Here is a 21604-nt window from a genome sequence, read left to right as displayed (position 1 = left end):
AGGACCTACAAAATGTAACGGCGCCTTACATCTCTCTATACCATCGCCACGAAATTCCCACCTATTGGCTATAGCAGTTACGTTGTAATAAAAAGGGAGTCAAATGTCACCCATTCGTTGGAACAGCACATAAAATCCTGTAAAGTACTTCATTAAGCGCTAGAGATGTGAGGTTGTTGGGAGACAGTTTTCATCAAAGTCCAGAAAAGTACGTGCTTGTCGTGTTGCCTAGCCCATAAGTTTAGTACTGGCGTTTATTAGGCAATAAAGGGTGGAGAAATGGAAAGGGTTATCGAAGAATTACGATAGCGGAGATCTAAATAGACCATTCGTGTAAATCCAAGATGTGTAATGAGGGAGTCAGTCAGTCAGCCAGTGAGAACTTTATTATACACCAGTAACAGAACCGTACCGACAAAACTTACCTTTGAACCTATAGGTAATTGGAATCCACCTAAAACGATTCGAAGTCAAAAGGCAATGCAGGACTTGGTACACCTCAAACTTCCAAAAACAACAAATGCACAAATCACCAAAACAGCAAACGTATAAAATACCAAAGCTGCTTAGTTCGAAGAGGGCGCGTTACCTAGCGACCTGGAACATACAAACCCACATATGCACCATCTCGAAAAAACAAGCACCTTAAAATAGCGAACACTAAAATTCCAGAAATAAAGAACCATTTGTCGCAGACGGTGGGACACGTAGGCGTGGGACACGCAGACGCTGGGTAGAACACGTAGGCGGGGCCGGCAGCAGCGACTTCTTCGACAATGTCTACGCTGGAAGACAACAATTACAACAACCAATGCGTAATCCATACGACTTGCAGGCGCGCCCCCCGCGGAAATGCTCTGCATTTGATCGTGCCCCTCGCGAGGGGGATGTTTTTTGGCTACTTCTGGGATCTTATACCAGCGTTCTGGTATTTTGTGGCCCATCCTGCTGCCCAGCAGTCTGCTGTTGCGACGCGTTTTCCACATCTATGAGATTATATGAAGTGTTAACTGCGCCTAAACTAAGAATGTTGGCCATCGACGTCTTCAGGGGAAGACGTGGCCCACATTTGATTCCCTCTCTTATTCCTGCGTCCCACGTATTCTTCTCGGGTATTGTGAGCTTCATTTAGGTGGTGACCAAAATGACGTTCGACTCCGAAGGACTGAAGGAAGTTTGCTCCTTCATCCCCCACTGGTTTGTTTGAGGTGCATTTCTCCTTCTGCAAAAACGTGACACCGGCTTTTCAAGTCGACATAGAATCTCCATGTTTCTGGCGGTGTCCTGGACGTAAAGACCCAGTATTCTGATGTTTTCAGTCGCGGGTATTAGCCGTCCTCGTGGACGTAAAGACCCAGTATTCTGATGTTCTCAGTCGCGGGGATTTGCCGTCCTCCTACTTTATGTTGTTGCTGTTCCTGAAACTTTCCGCTGGTAATCGGTGACGAGGAACAGTGCCTCGGATGTTTTGGCTGAACACCTGAGTCCAAGCTAGGTAGTTTTTAAAGTCTATAAGACTTTGTTCAGTGTCTTCAATGGGCCCGTCGCTATCACGATTGATCCACAGAGGGAGATCTCTTAGTAGAGGCCATATCTCAGGTCTTCTATCTCATCGAGTCTCTCAGAAGTCCATTCATTGCTGCGTAAATACTAGGATGAGCTAGGGTAAATGCCTCAATGAAAGGGAGGAGATCCAACCAATCCAAGTATTTCCGTTGCTCATTGCTATTTAGAACACAGTGTAAACTTTCTGGACGTTACAATTACTACTTTCCAAGGCAGGCTTCAAACTAAACTGTATACAACACCAACACACAAGCGGCAGTATTTGCACTTCCAAAGTGGACATGTCAGAACCTACAAGACAGCAACACCTTACAGTCAATCCCACCCTTTTGGGAGAATTTTCACAAACCAAGCCAACTTTGACTCAAACTGTTGAGAAGTTGTTTGCGCCCTCTTGAATAAATAAGCAGATTTCTGCCGTTAGACGGCTTTTCTCACATTTCCGGCGAAGAAAACGTCGACTGCCCAGAGTCGCCGGGTTTCGGTGGCCCCTTTGGTTGATAAGCGTTTATTGCAGTGCGCTTACACGCTATTGTGTTCGTGCATATTTTTATTGCTTTTCCATTGCGCTTCTCGTTAAGCCGCGCTCACTCTAGGCCGACACGACGTCGGCACGACGGTGACTCCGCCTTCCGAGTTGGCAGACGGCGTGGTCACACTACTTTAACGCCGACACAAACACGTCCGTCGCTCGAAAGTTGGCGTAACTGACTGGCCATTTAAAAAAACATTAGCTCAAAAAACATCCCCCTCGCGAGGGGCACGATCAAATGCAGAGTATTTCCGCGGGGGGCGCGCCTGCAAATCGTATGGATTACGTATTGGTTGTTGTTGTAATTGTTGTCTTCCAGCGTAGACATTGTCGATGAAGTCGCTGGTGAAACGTGAAACGTGCCGTGAACCCCCTGCCGTGGCTATGACGCAACGTGGCGCGGCTATGATGCTACACAATCCAACACAATCCACTTTAATCCAATCCAATACAAATCCAAACCAATCCAATCCAACCCAAGCCAAGCCAATCCCATCCAAGCCAATCCAATCGAATTCAATTCAATGCCCCTCGCGAGAAAGTGTTATCGCGCCAAAATCACGCCATCACACGAACGCGTGATGTTGACGTCACGATCACGCCACAGATGTTAGCGACCGGAGCACGCGCGAACGACATATGTGGTTTAAGCGCGAACCGACCGCGGCGAGAGAGCGCGATGCGAGCGCCCCCACCTGTTCTTGCGCGGGAACCGACTGTTGATCAGCGCGAAACCAACGCGGCGAGAGAGGGTGTTGCGCACTTCCCCATCTGTTGTGCGGCCGAACCGAACGCGGCGAGAGCGGGCGTTGCGAGCGGAGAGAAGGCGAGGAGGACGCGGGGGAGAGGGCGCACCTGGGGCCGACGGTTGAATGAGTCAAGGATATAAGGCGTGTTCGTAACCTTCCATTCTGTGTCGGCTTTGTGGTGCAGTGGGTAGAGTACTATGTACCTTGCGCTCCGCCCGCAGAGTCAGTATTATTTTTTTATATAGTGTAGGAGGAGTGATGCGGACTACGGACGCCAACGCGGGTGACATCGTGAGTTACTGAAATGCTCTGCATTTAAAATACCCGGAACAAGTTATCGATGACCCTATAATGCTAGCCAAACAATGAGACCACAACGAAATCTTCAAGAAAAATGCCCCGAACATTACCCCGGAAACAAACTTAGCTTAACCCACTCAGCCTCCGCTCCAAGAGCGTCAACCCTCCTAAGAAAGTACCAGAATATTCTAAATCAAAGTGAATGCTTAAAAAGCATATTCCCCGAACCAACACGCGTCGTATACAGGCGTAGTAAGAGTTTAGGCGAGTTACTTACTAACTCTCGTATTAACCGACCGGAAAATACAGGTTGCATGGCCTGTAATAAACCTCCATGTAAAGTACGCCCACACATGACCACTACACACCTTGCCAAAAGCACGGCTTCAGACTACAACATAAATATAAAAGTTAACTTTAACTGTGACTCCGCTAATGTCGCATACCTTCTAGAGTGCACTGTTTGCAGGCAACAATATATCAGCCAAAGCGAAACGCCCTTCCGAAGAGAGTTCCGCAATACCCGCTATGGTGCAAAAACGTCGTCCTTTTTTTCCCCCGTCAAGACATGTGAACGGTCCCAGCAAGGCATTTCAACGTCTTAAAGCAAGAATGTTAGAATCCGCTTTCAAAATCTACCATGACCTAGCGATTCGTGAATCTTATATCATTTAAAGGTTTGGGTCAGCGACGCTTGGTATTAAAGAAAGCTAGGGAAAACTAACGTGCTTATCCCTCGAATAAATTTTCCAACCTCATAATTTTTATGACATTGTTAGTAATCCTAACCTTGAGTTTCCCATCAGAATTCGCAGAAACTCTCCAAAGATAGCAGCTTTATTAGCCTAATGCGGCTCAACAATGCGATTTGTCCTTGGGAAGGAGGCAGCGTTCCCACCACCACCTAGAAACGTTTAATCCTGTGCGATCTGCAGACCCTACCTATTTTCTGCTCCATTGCTAGATCACTGAGCAATGCTCTTTCGTGCACTGTATCTATTCTTTCCATCCGCGGGGGGCACACCCAAAATACAATCTTCGTCCATGCCTGTATGACTCCCTCCGAACCACTCTTCCCAACCACTGAATACCTTATTGTATACTTTTCTCTTGTTTCTGAAACCGTGACTGTCCGGGCTTCCGCATTATCTAGCAGCCTACGCCACGTACGTTGCCCTCTCGTGGTGTCATCTAGAGAGCTGCCTTGTTTATCTTCATTATCCCCTTCATTATCTTTCTCCTCCTCCTCTCTCTCTTCTTTTTTTGTCGTTTTTGTTTTGTACCCTGGGCATAGCCCGACTACATGCGTACTCTCTGTTTCCGAAACTTCTTCCACTGCTTCGGACAGTTTCTGGCCAAGCTACATAAGAAATATGTTCCAAATGTTTGTGCCAGCAATATCATGTAAGTTTACTTTGATGAAGGCAATTCACGTCGGCATTATTTTAGTATACTGTAGTGATGTGCTGTGCCGGAACGTGGTTGTGTGGGGTTAACCAGGCGAAGGAGGACAAGATATGGGCCTCTATGGTGGAAGAGGAAGAGGAAGGCGGAGTGCGCTCGGGTTTTTGCTGGGGGATGGAATCTCGTCAAGGCGGGTTTTGCTGCGTGGTGTGGCGGGCTCCTGGACTCTGACAGCCAGAGCTTCACCTCTCCCGGGCCCGTTCTGTTGGCTCCATTCGAGGTGACCGGGAAGCCCTGGCCATCCCGTCCATCGTCTCCAGTGCGTTCGCGGAGTAGGCCCGATCGGAGACCTGAGTCCGCGCCAAGCTCCCGAGGCCCGACGTAGGGCGTTTGCACCCCGACAAGTGCACCAGGCCGCACGTCGTCAAGCGACCGCCGCACAGCGCCCACGGGTCATCGGTCTCTCCTCGCGGCGTAGGCCCGAGGTGCCACAACAAGCACAAGCGCTCTCCGCGAGTCGTCTCAGCTCCCATCACCGACGTAGGTGGATAGTGGGACTGACGCCGGACTCCGAACGGGGTAAGGCTACACATGCTTTGACTTTGATGTATACTAGTTCGCCCTATTTCAATCTCGCGTGAAAGTGTACGCTGTTAACGTCTCGGGTACCTCCTCCCTTCGTGTTCACTTTGTGTATATTCTCGTTTTGATTCGCTACTAAATATGTCTCTCTGTATTCCAAACCTTATGTTTTCGCTCCGTCCGAAGGTCTAGCGCGAAGTGCTCGCGGGGGCCTTCATCACAAAAATTAGCGAGCCTGCCAGGTTTCCCGTTAACACACTGACCCACGGTCCGCTACCTTGTCCAGAAAGCCTCGCGTAATGGAACTCGAGAAATGAACCGCGCTCGGGGTACAGTACGGATTATCCGGGCCTGAGCTGGGAGCTTGGGTCGAGAAAGAACGCGCCGAACAGCGCGAAGCACGAGCTGCGAACAGAGAGGCGCGTCGCGAGGACGACGACAGGCAGAAGGCCGCGGAAGAGAGGCGGGAGGCCGAGGATGAGAGGCAGAAGGCCATGGAAGAGAGGCGGGAGGCCGAGGACGAAAGGCAGAAGGCCGTGGATGAGCAGAAGAAGGAGCTTCTTCTGTTAGAGATCCGACTCCGGGAGATGCCACCAAGAAAATCTTTACCAGGAGAATGGCGTCGGAGCGAATGGGTCGTCAGCCCCCGCGGCAACGGTTAACCCCCAAAAACTTCTCCCCATCTTCGATGAGTGGCGGGACGACTTGCACGCGTATTTACAACGCTTTGAGCGGGGTGCGGCCGCCCAGGAATGGCCGCAGGAGAAGTGGGCCACGGCCATTAGCATGTGTCTGTCCGGGCAGGCCCTGACTGTGATAGACCGCATGACGGCCGAAGAAGCGCTGGATTATCAGGCAGTGAAAAAAGCCCTGTTGCAGCGCTTCCGGTTTACCTCCCAGGGCTACCAAGACCAGTTTAGGGGAGCACGAGCCATGGATGGCGAGACCGGGCGACAGCTCGCTGCCCGACGTTCAGGTTACTTCGTCCACTGGATCGAGATGGCGGGCGTACCGAAAACATTCGAGGGACTTAGGGACCATGTCGTCTCTGAGCAGTTCGTTCGGTGCTGCCACTCCAAGCATGTGGTCTTCTTGAAAGAACGGGACAGCAAGACGCTGAGCGCTTTGGCTGACCATGCTTATCGATTCTTGGAGGCGCAAAGCATCGATAACCTTGGGAAGATTCCTGGTGACGAGGCCGTAGAAGGTGGCCGCAGCAATCCAAAGACGTCGCCACCAAAATGATTCCTGTGTAACCGTATCGGACACAGCGCACGCGACTGCCGCATAACAAGAATTCCGCGTGAGTGTGCTACGTGCGGCAAGGCGGGAGACAACTGCGGACATTGCAGGACCTGCCCCTTCGATGACAAACACGTGGCGTCATGCGTTTTTGCCTTACCTGCCGAACCCAGCACGAGCCCCACTACATCAGCGGCCTTTGCTGGAATGAAGATACCGGCAAGTTGGGTCCGTCAAGCGGACTAAAACGGGCCTATGTCCCTGGCCGAGAACGTACCAGAAGTTGAAGGATGTGTCCTAGGGAGACCCATACGTGTCTTGAGGGACACAGGCAGACACACTGTCATCGTTCGGCGTGACCTAGTGGCCGATGACCTCCTCAACGGACCAATTAGGAAAATTGTGCTGCTGGATGGGTCGGTCAAGCATCCTCCAGAGGCAAATATTCAGGTGGACGCGCTATACTTCGTCGGGGAAGTCACTCCTTTATGCGTGAATAACCCCACCTACCACCTCGTTCTTGGCAATCTCCCTGGCGTCCGAGCACCGCATGACCCAGATCCATCCTGGGTACGCACAAACCGAAAGCACGGGGAAGTGAATGGCTGGCTGAGTGAGATAAGGCAACAAGACGTCACGCTGCGCATATCTGCCGTCGCCAAAGCCGTGAATGAAAACGGCGTCCTTTTGAATGTGCCACCGGTGATTGGTTCCCTTGTTTCAACGAACTGTCCCAACAACACAAGCATGGCCGTACGCTGAAGACTACATATCGGAAAATCGGGAACCGACTGTGTTCTAGAAAAGGACGCCTGTACATCTTCACAGAAGAAGATGGCCTCCTGAACCGCCATTCCCACTTACGGGATGGCAGAACGTCCCGTCAAATCGTCATGCCGAAGTCGCTCCGCACAGCGATATTGCGCCGATTTTATGAAGCTACGGCCAGCCATCTTGGACGACGACAAATCACCAACCTAATCCTGAACGAATTTTACTGGCCACGCATCCACGTCGACGTAGGGCGTTTCATAAAGTCATGCCACACCTGTCAGCGGAGAAGCTCACAGACGGAAGGCCCCCAGGCACCGGATGAACCTCTACACCATGCTTAGATACATTAGGAACAGCCCGTTTTACTTCTAAGTGCTTTCTCCTGTGGTTTACATGTAGAGGTTGTGTGCGCATTTTTCCTAAGTATTGTCTGTAATTTTTCACATTTGCGGTTTGGGTACGCATGCCTTCGCGTCGCAGACACTTCTACGAGACTGGAATAGTTGTGGGACAACTTTCTGAAAAGGGGGGAGATTGCAGTGATGTGCTGTTCCGAAACTTGGTTGTGTGGGGTTGACCAGGCGAAGAAGGACAAGATATGGGTCTATACGGAGGAAGAGGAAGAGGAAGATGGAGTGCGCTCGGGTTTTTGCTGGGGGATGGAATCTCGTCAAGGCGGGTTTTGCTGCGTGGTGTGCCGGGCTCCTGGATTCTGACGGCCAGAGCTTGTCTCCAGTGCGTTCCCGGCGTAGGCCCGATCGGAGACCTGGGTCCGCGCCAAGCTCCCGAGGCCTGACGTAGGGCGTGTGCCCCCCGACCAGTGCACCAGGCCGCACGTCGTCAAGCGACCCCCGCACAACGCCCACGGGTCATCGGTCTCTCCTCGCGGCGTAGGCTCGAGGCGCCACAGCAAGCACAAGCGCTCTCCGCGAGTCGTCTCAGCTCCCATCACCGACGTAGATGGATAGTGGGACTGACGCCGGACTCCGAACTGGGTGAGGCTACATATGCATTGACTGTGCTGTAAACTGGTTCCCCCTATTTCAGTCTCGCCTGAAAGTGTACGCTGTTAACGTCTCGGGTGCCTCCTCCCTTCGTGTTCACTGTGTGTATATTCTCGTTTTGATTCCACTACTAAACTATGTCTCTCTGTGTTCCACACCTGATGTTTTAGATGCAGAGCATCTCATTCACTCGCCTTGTCCCTCCGGCGTCGTCGTCGTCGTCGTCGTCGGCGTTGTCCGCACCTCCCCCATTCTCCTCGCCGCGCCAGCTGCGCTCTTCGCCGCTCACCCCCCCTCTTCTCCGATAGCGAACACTCTCTCGCGAGGGGCATTGGATTGGATTCGATTGGATTGGCTATTGATGGATTGGCTTGGATTGAATTGGATTTGAATTGGATTGGAATAAAGTGGATTGTGTTGAATTGTGTTGCGTCATAGCCGCGGCCCGTTGCGTCATAGCCGCGGCAGACGCGCTGGGGCCGGCGCGTGTGCAGTACTCTCTCTTCCGCGGTTTCCTATCTTTCGGGCGCGCTGCGCATATAACCGGTGTGCCGTTCTCCGACGAAGCAACATCCACGCTTGGCTCAAACACCTAGAGTCCACGCCGCTTTACAAGTACGCCAACGTCGTCATCGACTGCTACCGGCTTACCCAGTCTCCTCAACGCTATCGGCGCTATAAAACGCGGTCCCTTCGCCGCTCCGCGTTTGCGTCGCATCTACACAGGGGTTTCCGCGAGGGGAGGTGGGAGTTTTTCGCTCCGTGCGAAGGTCTAGCGCGAGGTGCTAGCAGGGCCTGCGTCACATAAACCTTCTTTTTTATAGGTATTGCAGTGTATCCGACTCTTCAGCTATACTATTTCTGCGCACTTTCTGAGTTTTATCTTTCTCTAAATATAAATATATATAAATGCATTCATATCTATATATTTATGTATATATACGAGCAAAGAAAACTTCCAACAAAGTAGAAGCCACCACGGGCATTTTTTCGCCACTTTTTTTCGTTCTTTGCAAATTCTTTATCTGTTTTGATGACCTACCACATCCTTCCTTTACATTCCGAGGTTTTTCTTGTTTTCCGAGGTTTTTTTGTTTGCCAAATTCTTATTTGGCAAACAAAATAACATGCATAGTGAGGGCCTCTGTTCTGGTAGTCTTGGTGGCATAGGACGCTTAAAGGAGTACTGACACGAAATTTCTAGCTTTCAGTTTTTATGCCGTAAAGAATACCTATTGTCCCAGTAATTACGATAATCGAACCGAAAGCCGTCAGCCGCCTACACAGAGTTAATTATAGCACGTTTATCGCAACCAGTTTCAAATTTGGTCGCGGCGCAGGAAAATGGCCGTTCGAAGCCCAGCCTGCAAGCGGGCCAGCCTTACGTCACGGTCTCACCCGCGACGTCAGGGACGTTTTTCTTTCCTCCATGCGTTCGCCGCATCGTCTGCTACGATTGCACTTGGTCCGCACTCGCCCGCGCAGTCGACATGTCGTCTGAATTGTCAGACTCGGATGAGTCTCTGCCACCCGACAAACAGAACAACTTTATTTGGCCAGGCGATTAGGCCAGCGATGTCTTCGCCGTCGTCCGTTTTTTAATATCACTGCGGCTCGAACCGGCGCACACCATGATAGGAACAGCTTGTCGCCACTCTTCTAATCAATCTGATTGCGAAAAAGAAGTTTCACATGCGAGAAAGTAGATGTTATTGTGTTGAAAAATTGTGCTAGGGGTTGTTATCAGCGCTGAATTTAAAAGTGCCGTTCAGATATTTGCCCCGATGGTAAGCCTACGCTGACCGGCAGCGGAGGTTCGGCGTTCCGACCCAGCACTGCCGGCACCACGGTGAGGCGAGGTGCCAAAAGATGGCGCCGCGTGCGCGCTAGAATCAAAACAGGCCGCGGCAGATGTCTTGGTCACCGATCGCTGAAACGAAAATTATTGCCAAAATAAAGGTCCATATGTGAAAAAGGGGACGATAGTGTGGTGAAAAGTCGTGTAAGGGATGGTCATTCGCAGTTGTACAGATACCAGCAATCAAATAGTCGCCACAATACTAAGCCTAAAGTTCTCAACACCCAAGGTGACCCGTGCAACCCCGAGCCCTCTGGCTTGGGCGACAGTTCTTGCGGCCTCCGCCACGCACGAACTCAGTCCACGCTTAGCGCTGCATGTCGTCGCGTGAAATATAATGCATCTTGGCGTCGTCGTCGATTTGATCGGACAGGCTTCCACGAGCAGCACTTCGCATACCGCGAGCTTGCCATAGCACAACTTCGGCGAGCTCGGCGACGCGCACCGCCGCGTCGCCGCGGTGGCTGTCGACATCGCGCATCGCGCGGTGCCGGCACCGCGCAGTTTTCGGCATTAGTGCAAGGGAACACCATACGCCGGCCACGAACTGAAGAGCAAAGACGTCGAACACGCAACGTTTACAAGCATTGCTCACGCAGCTACGTCCACGTCTCCTGTCCAATCGTATACCACCGACAACAGCAGCGCAGGATATCGTTTCCGTTCCGAAAACGACTATATAACGTCACCCTGAACCGGCCAGACACGCAGGCCGATGTTTCGTCCCGTTGAAAGCAATTTCGCTAGTGCTGCCGATTTGTAAAAGCTCGCGGCCTGGACAATCAAAATCGATTTTAGATGTGATTCCGGCCTCGGATTGCTGCAAAAATTTTTGTGGGGCATCTCTACAAACTACTGAAGCCAATTACATAATTTTTTAGTCGTCAAAATTTGGTGTCAGTACTCCTTTAAGAGGGTTCAACGCTGGTTGACCACTCTGTTCTTGGCGTAGACACTCGAGTCACGGCCCGGGGGTTTAAAAAAAGGTCCCCTTTACCGCGATTAGTCCGAGTGGCGCTGGCTGCCACCCCCAAGCACAGGAAACAAAAATACCCGAATATTAATACCCTAGAAAGTGGAGGGGAAAATCGCCCCGCTGGTAGTGTAGTGGTTATCGCACCAGACCGGTATTCTGGAGGTCGTGGGTTCGGATCCCACCTGGCGGCCATTTTTTCTCGAGTTTCTTTCTTTCTTTCCAAATTCTTTATCTCTTACAATGGCCTACCACATCCTCCCCTTTGCTTTTGGAGGTTTTTTTGAACGCCAAACTCTTATTTCTGTGTTATTTTCAACGAGCCCCTCATTTCATATTCTGATTCGCTATATCCATAGCGAGGGCCTCTGTTCTGGCAGTCTTGGTGCTATAGGAAGCGTAGGAGGGTTCAACGTTGGTTGACCACTCTGGACAGGTCGTCGACACTCGAGTCACGGCCCGGGGGTTAAAAAGAAGGTCCCGTTCACCCCGAGTAGTCCGAGTAGCGCCGGCTACCACCCCCAAGCACACGAAACAAAAAAAAGATAAGCATAAATACCCTAGAAAGTGGAGGGAAAAATCATCCCGCCGGTAGCGTAGTGGTTATCGCACCAGACCGGTATTCTGGAGGTCGTGGGTTCGGATCCCACCGGGCGGGCATTTTTTGGCCAGTTTCTTTCTTTCCAAATCCTTTATCTTTTTTAAAGACTTACCACGTCCCCCCCCCCTTTGCTTTCCGAGGTTTTCTTGTCTGCCGAACTCTTATTTCTGTGTTATTTTGAATGAGCCCCTCATTTCCTATTCTGATTTGCTATATATATATATATATATATATATATGTATATATTTATATTTATATATATGTGTGTGTGTGTGAGTGTGTGTTAGTCTGAGTGCCGCTGGCTACCACCCCCAAATACAGGGTACAACAAATGCGTTAACATAAATACCCGATGAAGTGGTGGGGAAACAGCCTCGCAGGTAGGGTAGTGGTCATCGAACCCGACCGGTATTCTGGAGGTCGTGGGTTCGGATCCCACCCGGCAGGCATTTTGTCATCCCTTTGTTTCTTTCTCCAAAAACTCTGCATCTGTTTCTATGACCTACCGCATTCCCCCCTTTTGCTTTGTGAGGTTTTCTTGACTGCCAACCCTTATTCTGTCTTAATTCACCGAACCACCATTTCCCATTTCTGATTCGCTACATGCACAGGGAGGGCCTCTGTTTTGCCAGTTTTGGTGCCAAAGGTAGCTTAAGAGGCTTCAACGCAGGTCGACCACTCTCGACATGTCGTAGACAATCGAGTCACGTCCCGTGGGTAAAAAAGAAGGCCCCCTTCACCCCGACTAGACCGAGTGGCGCTGGCTACCACACCCGAGTTCAGGAAACAAAAAATGCCTTAGCATAAACACCCGAGAAAGTGGTGGGCAACCAGCCCCTCCGGTAGCGCAGTGGTCATCCCACCAGACCAGTATTCTGGAAGCCGTGTGTTCGGATCCCAACCGGCGGGAATTTCTTCACCACCTTCTTTCTGACTCAAAAAAATTCTTCATCTGTTTCTGTGACCTGCCGCATTCCCCGTTTGCTTTCCGAGGTTTTCTTGACTGCAACCCTTTTTCTGTCCTAACTCACCGAACCCCTAATGTACCGTTTCTAATTCGCTACACGTATAGCGAGGGCCTTTGTTGGTAGTGCCGTGTATCCGACTCTTTAGTTAAGCTATTTCTGCGCACTTGGTGAGTTTTATCTTTGTCTAAATATTTATATATAAATATATATATATATATATATATATATATATATATATATATATATATATATATATATATATATATATATATATATATATATATATATATATATATATATATATATATATATACAGAAAGAAATTCCGGCAGAGTACAACGCCAAGGAAGCCATAGGGGAATGATTAGACTATTTTTTACTGTTAGTGCCATTACATTATTATTTTTCATTACTAATTATTACGTGAGAAAGAAAGAAAAACACGCGCCCAGAGTGGGGACCGAAAAATAATAATGTAATGGCACTAACAGTAAAAAAATAGTCTAAACATTCCCCTATGCCTTCCTTGGCGTTGTAGACTGCTGGCATTTCTTTCTGTATTTCCTAACGAGCCCCTCATTTCCAAACCCGTTTATCGTGCCAAACCTTAGCGAGGGCCTCGGTTCTGGCAGCCTTGATGCCAAGGTAGCATAAGAGGGTTTACCGCCAGTTACCCGCCTATGACAGGCTGTAGACGTTCGCGTCACGCCCCGGGGGTTGAAAAGAAGGTCCTCTTCTCCCCGTGTAGTCTGAGTGGCGCTGGCTACCACCCTCAAGCGTCAGGTACAGTTGTAGTAAATATAAATACCTCAGATAGCGAAGGAGAACACAGTCGCCCAGATAGCCGAATTGGTAAGGCATTCGAGATCTAATCGAAAGGCATGGGTTCTAATGAAAAATAATAATGTAATGGCACTAACAGTAAAAAAATAGTCTAATCATTCCCCTATGCCTTCTTTGGCGTTGTAGACTGCCGGCATTTCTTTCTGTATTTCCTAACGAGCCCCTCATTTCCAAACCCCTATATATATATATATATATATATATATATATATATATATATATATATATATATATATGTGTAGTATAAGGAAAGAGTCGGATACACAGCAAGCAAGAACAATAACAACCAATGTTTACTTACGTGGCGGCAACGGGACTTGCCTTCATCAGAGTAAAGTTACATGATTTTGCTGTCGCAAACATTTCGAACACATTTCTTATATAGGTTTGCATGAAACTGTGAGGAGGAGCGGAAAATGTTTCGGAAATGAATAGTTTGCATACAGTCGGGCTACGCCTATTTTACAACAACAAACAAAAAAGAAAAAAAAGGGGGGGGGGAGCGAGAGAGAAAAAAAGGGGTCGTGTTAACAACGCAGCGTTCAAGGTTGCACCATGACGGGTCAAGGTATGCCGCGCGGGCTGCAAGTTCAGACAATGGGGAAAACTGGACAACCGCTGTTTGAAAAGAAAGGGAAGAGTGTACAGTAAGGTATTCAGTGGCTGAGGAGACTGGTTCGGGCAGAAGCGAAGATGGGTGTGCCCCCCGCGGTAGAAGAGAATAAATAGGGGGCACAAAAGAGCATTTCAGAGATGCTAGCAACTGAACAGGAAATAGGTAGGGTCACAAAAGGTTGAACATAAATAGATCACAAAGAGTTAAACATTGTTAAGTGGTGGTGGGAACGAGGCCTCCTTCCCCAGGACAAATGGCATTGTTGAGCAGCATTAGGGTAATAAAGCTGCTGTATTAGGAGAGTTTCTGCGAATTCTGATGGCAAACTCGAGGGTAGGAATAATGAACATAGTTATAAAAATTATGAAGCCGCTAATTTTAATCGAGGGATAAGCACGTTAGCTTTCCGTAACTCATTAATTCCAAGTGTGGCTGACCCAAACTTATAAATGAGATAAGATTCCTGAACCTCGCGGTCGTGGTACATTTCAGAGTTTCTTCAGAGTTCAGAGTTTCTTTATTTGACCACAAAGCAGCGCGTGCTCATACAAAGAAAATTACAAACAGAAATATCAACAGCGCAATGTGGTGTGGAAAATGGGGAGAAAGCTGCGCACATGCAGCTTGACAAAGCCCCAGCTTCCAGAAAAAACAACAACAACAACAAAAAACAAGAAAGCGCACAAAAAAAACGAAAAGAAAAGAAGAAGGAAGACAGCAGGCAAACTATGCAATAATTTCTTAGCAAATAAGGCTTCCGCGATTTGTATCAAATGCATATATTTTTGCATATAACAACACATTCAAAGCACTAATTTCTTATGACCGCAGACTAAATTTGTAGAACAATTTTTCTAACGTAATACACTTATTTTACAAAAACAAATGTCAGACAGACAAAATGATAATATTATATGTGTGTGACAGACACAGGTCTCCTATGGTCCGTGGTTGTGTAAGACTACGACTGAAGAAGAAATAGGTTGCTGCCCACAACTGAGTAGAGTAAAGACAGCGCTTGCAGAAAGTGAGTGCAATTGTTCCAGAGTAAGCCTATATTTATTTAGCACATGCGGAATGGCAAATTTCAGCATTTGAAAGCCGTAATTTGTTCTCGGTGTAGGGATGTGCCAGAGTTCGCTGTGCCGATTACAGCGAGCTGAAACGTTTAACTGCAGGTGAGCTAGGCTTTTCAGGGTAGTACTATTAGTGCGAATTTCGGATTTTAAAGACATTAAAAGCCGATATTCATAAACCGAGTTAAACCTTAGGACACTAAATTTAGCGAATAAATGAGATTTATGGGCATTGTAACAGAGATTCCCAATAGCACGCATAGCATTTTTTTGGAGTGTGTATATCTTGTTTTTGGAGGACTCAGTTCCGGATGCCCATATCAATTGGCAATAATGTAAATGTGAAGCCAAAAGTGTATAAAAAAGGAGAAGTTTAAGGCGAGTTGGTAGAAGCGACTGGCACCTTCTAAGCATACCCAGAGACTTACTTAATTTGCAGCACACAGCTTCGGTTTGAGAGTCCCATAGCATATATTCATGAAAAACAACTCCTAAAGTCTTAGCAGTTTGGGACAGCTGAATTTTTGTTTTTCGCACGAAAAAGGACCGCCTTGGTTTTTGTGCTGTTTATAAGTAGAGAATTTTGGTGGGACCATTTGTGTAGTTCGCCTAATGTTTGGTTCGCTTTCTGTATCAGTCCATTGCTATCAACGCCCGTAAAAAATATACTAGTGTCGTCAGCATAGATAATATATTTTGCCGATTGATCTATATTTATGATATCATTTATGTAGGCATGAAATAGCAGAGGACCTAGGATGCTGCCCTGAGGTACTCCGCATTTAATTTTGTAGGGTGAAGAAAGTTCCCTTTGTATACACACACACTGATGTCGATGCGTTAAATAGCTTTTAATTAAATCGTAAGCAATTCCCCTGATACCGTAATAAGATAATTTTAGCAGCACAGTATCATGATTAATCCTGTCAAATGCTTTAGTAAAATCTACAAATATTCCCAGAGTTAGCTTTTTTTTTCAGTATTACCTAGTATAAACTCGTTTTGGTTTAACAAAGCGGTCTCAGTCGATAGACCCGGCCTAAAACCATACCGAGAGGCATTTATTATGGAGTGTGAGTCAAAGAATTTAGATAGCCTAACAAAAATAATTTTCTCAAGGGGCTTCGAAAATATGGGCAACACAGATATGGGCCTATAATTATTCATAATATTGTTATCCCCGTTTTTATGAATAACAACTACCTTAGCATTTTTCATTCGTTTAGGTAAAACTCCTGTGCCTAAGACAAGGTTATATATGTGAGTTAACGATGGCAGTAGCATATCAAAGACGAAGGCAACCGGCTCCATTTTTATGCCATCGATGTCCTCCCTTTTGCCGTTTTTTAGTTTCATAAAAGTACTAGCAACCTCAGATTCATCAGTGGGGCCGAGGAAAATTGTAGTAGCTAGAGGTGCGGGCAAGTAGCCTATAACACTGGTGTCGTGGGTGCTTTTTAATGAATAGGTAAAGTGATCATTAAATTTGTTTGATAGCGCTGTACCTTTGTAGACGGAATGTCCAATAGTCATTTCGCATATGTTTGATGTAGGTTTGCGAAAAAAGAAAAATGAATTAAGTTTTTTCCAGATGTACTTAACATCTGTGATGCCCTGAAACATACTAAAATAGTAGGCATTCTTCGCTTGTCTTAGGATTTTAGTTAAGCTGTTTCTATACGTCTTAAAACGTTTAAATACATTTGGATCGCGGTTTTTCAAGAAAGATCGGTATATATTGTTTTTAATTTTAATCATCTTTATGTGGGTTGACGTAATCCATGGCTTACGAGCCCGTTTTGGTTTTTAAGCTTCTCTGTAGGGAAAACATCGTTTGTAAACTGAGGAGAACTTTTTGATGAAACGGTCATAAGCCGTATCTGCCGAGGTACATGCAAACACATCATCCCAACTAATGCATTCGAGTTCGTTGCGAAATCTGGAAAGGGTATCCGCCGTTATGGCTTGAAAAGTAGGCTTTATATTCGGTTCTTTTGGGCAGTAGTGGCGGTCGGAAACTAAAAATATGGGCAGGTGATCGCTAAGTGATACGTCAACAGTACCGGAAACAATGCTATCCAAAGGCAGGTTGGTGACGAAAAGGTCAATAAGTGTTGAGCTATGGGAAGTGATGCGGGTGGGTACTGTTACGACATTGAATAATAAATGAGAATCAATGAGGGTAGATAATTCTGCCTGTCTGGAAGATTTCCGCAGCATATCAATGTTTAGGTCACCACCGAGAACTAATGTGTATTGGTGTGCGTTTACGAACACAAAAATGGCATCCAAACATGAGAAAAAATTTTCCACGTCACCATTTGGGGGTCTGTAAACCACGAAAAAAATGAACTTTCCGCAGTGTATACTTATTGCTTCAATATCGGCAGTAGACCAGGAGAGTTCATTAATTTGTTTGTAGCTAAGACCTAATTGAGTGAAAATGCAAACACCACCACCTCTCTGCGATTGTCTGTGGGAACAAACAACGTCATAGCCATTTAAACATATGTCATGGTCAGTGAACCAAGTTTCAGTCATCATGATAACAGAGAAAGAAAAGCCAAACTCGTCGAGAATGATACAAAATTCGTCGTATTTCCTGCGAGCGGATTGCATGTTTAAATGCAAAAACGTTAGAACGATACATAATTTTCTACAATCGTTTGCCCAAGCGTACGTGGACTAACACATGATTTATTCGTGTTTGAGTTTTTCAGTGCGGCCATGATAACGAGAGCACATGTGAGGCCGTGCATGCAATATAGTGAAAAATCAAAAATACCCAGTGCAAGTAACATAGATGCATATTACAAGTTCAAAGTTTCGAAATCTTGTGGGCTGTTTGCGATAGAAGGTACTGCCGCAGTTTGCAAAAACAGGTGCAGAGAAAGCAGACATAATTGACCACCAGTAGAACCCCAAGGGGGCGTGTAAAATGCTGTCAGGAATCAAGGCACACTTCGAAGACATAACAGCAACGCGAAGTGTCAAAAAATATACAGAAAGAAAACAAAAAGTACGGATAACGACCGCGGCATAAAATAGATAGTTGATGCGAATCAGCGGGGGCAAAATCGTTGAAGGCGGATTCTAAAATCGTTGCTTTAAGATGTTCAAATGCGTGCCCGGGACTGTTGACATGTATTGCCAGGGGCAAATAAGGGCAGCTTTTTGCATGAGAGCGGTGATTATTGAACCGTATTCGGAAGGGCGTTCCAGTTTGGCCGATATATTGTTGCCTACAAACAGTGCACTCTAGAAGATATACGACATTAGCGGAGTCACAGTTAAAGTTACCTTTTATATTTACGTAGTAGTCTGAAGCCGTGCTGGTGGCGCGCTGTGTAGTGGTCATGTGTGGGCATACTTTACATCGGGGTTTATTGCAGGGCATGCAGCCAGTAGTTGCCGGTCGGTTGATACGAGCGTTAGTAAGACAGTCACCTAAATTCTTATTACGCTGGTAGACAACACGTGGTGGTTCAGGGAATATGCTTTTTAAGCGGTCACTTTGCATTAGGATATTGTGATGTTTTTTTAGCACGGTTGACGCTCCTGGAGCGGAGGATGAGTGGGTTAAAACTAAGTTAGTTTGCGGGTTTCCGTTCGGGGATTTTTTCTTACAGATTTCGTTACGGTCTAATTGGTTGGCTCGCACAATAGCGTCGTCGATAACTTTTTCCGGGTATTTTTTATTGAGGAGGGCGGTCTTGAGTTCTCGACAGTTTGAGTCAAAGTCGGCTTGGTTTGAGCACATTCTCCGAAATCGGTGGGCTTGGCTGCAACGTATTGCTGTCTTGCAGTGTCTGACATGGCTACTTCGGAAGTGCAAATACTGCCGCGTGTCTGTCGGTTTTCTATACAGTTTATTTTGAAGCCGACCTTGGAAGGTAGTAACGGTGACGTCCAGAAAGTTTACACTGCGTTCCGAATTGGAAAGAGCAAGGGAATACTAGGATGGGCTAGGTTAAACGCCTCAATGAAGGTGAGGAGCTCCGCCTGACCGTGTTGCCAAATCATGAATATGTCATCAATATACCTTTTATAGTACATTAGCTTTAAATTTTCGGTGTCAAGAAAGTTTGATTCCAGGTGAGCCATAAATATATTAGCGTAGTTAGGTCCGATTCGAGTTCCCATTGACGTTCCGCTGACTTGCACGTAATGAACTCCGTCGAACTCATAATTGTTAAGTTCAAGAATAAGCCTAAGGAATCTTTGGAGAGCAAAAGAATCGATAGGTTTGTCGCGCGATGACTGCTCATACGCAAGGGATACAGCGGCGATGCCATCTTCATGGGGGATGTTAGTTTACAGTGACGCAACATCAAGGGTGACTAGTAGGCAGTTAACAGGAATTTCACTTTTTGAGATGTCTGAGAGAAAGTCACTGGTATCCTTAATGAAGGAGGGAAAGCTGGGCGGAATGTCACAAATGAGATTATCCACACAGCGCGAGAGGTTTTCGGTAACAGTGCCAGTGCCCGAAACAATGGGGCGCCCTGGGTTGTTCACCTTGTGAATCTTTGGGAGAAGATAGAATTTACCGGCTACTGGGCTTAAGGGGATAAGGGAACGAGCCGTGGTTTCATTTATTGTTTTATTTTTGCACCCGTCATGGTGCAACCTTGAACGCTGCATTGTTAACACGACCCCTTTTTCTCTCTCGCGCTCCTCCCCCCCCCTTTTTTTTTTGTTTGTTGTTGTTATAACATAGGCATAGCCTGACTGTATGCACACTCTCCATTTCCGAAACATTTTCCGCTCCTTCTCACAGTTTCATGCAAACCTATATAAGAAATGTGTTCGAAATGTTTGCGACAGCAAAATCATGTAACCTTACTCTGATGAAGGCAAGTCCCGTTGCCGCTACGTAGATAAACATTGTTTGTTATTGTTCTTGCTGTGTATCCGACTCTTTACTTATACTCTTTCTGCGCGCTTTGTGAGTTTATCTTTCTCTAGATTTGTTTCTACCATGAGCGTGACAGGACCACAGCAAGGAGCATCATCTGGAAATTTCCGCAGACCGAAACCACAACAGTTTGTGATCGGTGACTCCCAGACCAAGTATCTGTATCATCACTTCGATCCCCTCTGCTCTGAAACCCCCGCTTTTGTTTCTCAGCCTGGCGCATGCATTGCTGACGCACGCTCACTGATCGGCTTTGTCCCTGCCTCTGCCACTACAGTTTTTCTGCATGTTGGTACTAATGATCTCAGCTCTACTTGCGCTGAACATGCTTTCTCTGACTACCGCTCACTGACTGACCTCATTCTGGAATCTCGACCGAACATTTCCACTATTAAAGCCAGTCTCATTCTTCCCCGCTCCGCTAACCGCCGCCGCGATTACCGCATCTCTCACTTCGCTCGCTGCTGCAACAAAAAGGCACGCCGTTTCAACTCACTTCTCCGCGAATTTTGCCGCCACTCACGCTTTGTCCGCTTCGTCGATCATGGCTTTGAGAACCTTCCAGCCTGCCGAGTACTCGCTGCGGACGGCTTACACCCGAGCTTCGAGGGTGTGGCTTTGCTGGCCGGCCACATTCGTGCACTCTGCTTCATGCAACAGCGCTGCAATCCTCTGGGCTGGCGCGACTTCGCATGAACCGCCGACCATGTTGCAGCCCCGGCTATATTGCCAAATGACAGCGACTTTCCACCACTGCCTCCAATTCTATCCAGTGAAAGGACCCTGGAGCAGAGTCGTGCCAGCAGCCCACCGCCACCGCCCCCCAGATCCACCGCAACCACGGCGCCCCGGGCGAGCGCCAGCGCCCCAACACCGAAGTCCACGGACGAGCGTCGCGCCAGTGACATTCCAACCCCTACTGGCAAACCTCCAGCGGCCACAACGACCCGAGGGAACGCTCGCGGCGACACTAAGAAGCTCCCTGACCGGCGCGGCACCAACATCATGCCACGCTCAACCTCCGCATCTTCAGCGACCACCGAGCCCACGAAAACCAACAGCAGCACATCCGCCGGACCTTCCGGGATCCAAATTCCAGCCCTCCGTGCCACATGCCCTTACAACCTTCGAAAGAATCGGCATAGCAGCAACTGACTACAACACAAAAAAACAGGTAACGCGGGCTCCTTCCCCGTTTAAAGACAGTTTTTAAAGCTAAAAAAATTCACCGAAAAGCGCATACGTTTCGAATTGCACGTTTCCGCTCTTGCACAGTACTTGACTGCTGCGGTCGCTCCCAAGGGTCTTAGGATTAGAATAAAACCTGCTACTACCGAACTCTCCCCGTCCAACATGAATAGTGGAAACAGGTACTCGATAAAGCATCTTTACAAATAACTGAAATAATCCTCAATCACTACGAAACTCCGGCCTAGGCTCTCCGAAAGAAAGAGGTACTACTTAGTCACGAGCTAAGCAAAAGAGAGTTGAACCTTTTAAGCAACTACGAATCTAAGACGGCCTCCGCCATATCCCGAACAAAATACCGAAATTTAACCGAGATAAGATTTCTAACACTGGCCGCATGCGTAAGAACC

General features: G+C 47.6%; 1 long non-coding RNA gene across 1 annotated transcript in view; it reads right to left on the bottom strand.

The window, feature by feature from the left end:
• LOC144173492 (uncharacterized) overlaps nt 1-21604 on the bottom strand; it is a 63579-nt gene that overhangs the window by 18763 nt on the left and 23212 nt on the right. The gene's annotated exons all lie outside the window — the stretch shown is intronic.

This window comes from Haemaphysalis longicornis, unplaced genomic scaffold (genome assembly GCF_048455015.1).
Source record: "Haemaphysalis longicornis isolate Haplotype H1 unplaced genomic scaffold, Haemaphysalis longicornis Haplotype H1 scaffold_3, whole genome shotgun sequence".
In the NCBI taxonomy this organism is placed as follows: Eukaryota; Metazoa; Arthropoda; class Arachnida; order Ixodida; family Ixodidae; genus Haemaphysalis; species Haemaphysalis longicornis.
Note: the sequence above shows the minus strand (reverse complement) of the source record. Positions and strands in the feature narration are given on the sequence as shown.